The following is a 755-nucleotide window of genomic DNA, read 5'->3' on the forward strand; positions in this document are numbered from 1 at the left end:
TTAAACAAGAGTGAAGTAGGGCTTGGTGTCTCATGTGGATGTGAGAGAGGGCCAGTGTGACTTTAAGTATGAAGTGCTTTGAACACTCCCTTGGCAACATGGAGTAAATTTGGGAGTCTCCACAATAATATGGGCGAGAACAAAGTTAACTTGTGAACACAGCTCTGAATTATTTAAGTTATAAATACTTAAGAATTTAACTGCTACAGGGGCGGTATTGAATGGCTTTCCTGTTTAGCTAAAAGGCTGATGCCACAAGATATTCCAGAAGAACTTTCATGCCAGAGTTGTGTGATATCTTAATGTTTTTCTGTGCAACACAAAATCATGTGAGTTAATTCAGCTTTGGAGAAATAATATAAGAAACTGTTCAGGTAGTGAGTCCAATGAAGACCTGTCCATATACTCATTGTTTGCAGCAAAAAGTATACATTTTAGCAAGGAAAGTATTATCTCCTGAGAGAATCAACTAGAACATGGGCAGTGGATGCTGGCAAAGACACTGCCTGGCCTTAGGAAGCTGACTATGTGTTCTTGGATCAAATTGGCAACCAGGACCCTAGAGGGTGTCATTCTGAAACCGGTGTGTGTATGTTTCTAAAGATGACTTTATCATGTTACTCAGACAGTATGTGAATTAATCTCAGGTATATGGAAAGCAGGGAGACTAGACTGTGATTTTATAGCTAAGTTCATTGGAAGAATGAAGTAAGGAGGGAATAGAGAAAATAAGTCTTTTAGAAACAAATCTTTGG

This window comes from Zalophus californianus, chromosome 3 (assembly GCF_009762305.2).
Source record: "Zalophus californianus isolate mZalCal1 chromosome 3, mZalCal1.pri.v2, whole genome shotgun sequence".
In the NCBI taxonomy this organism is placed as follows: Eukaryota; Metazoa; Chordata; class Mammalia; order Carnivora; family Otariidae; genus Zalophus; species Zalophus californianus.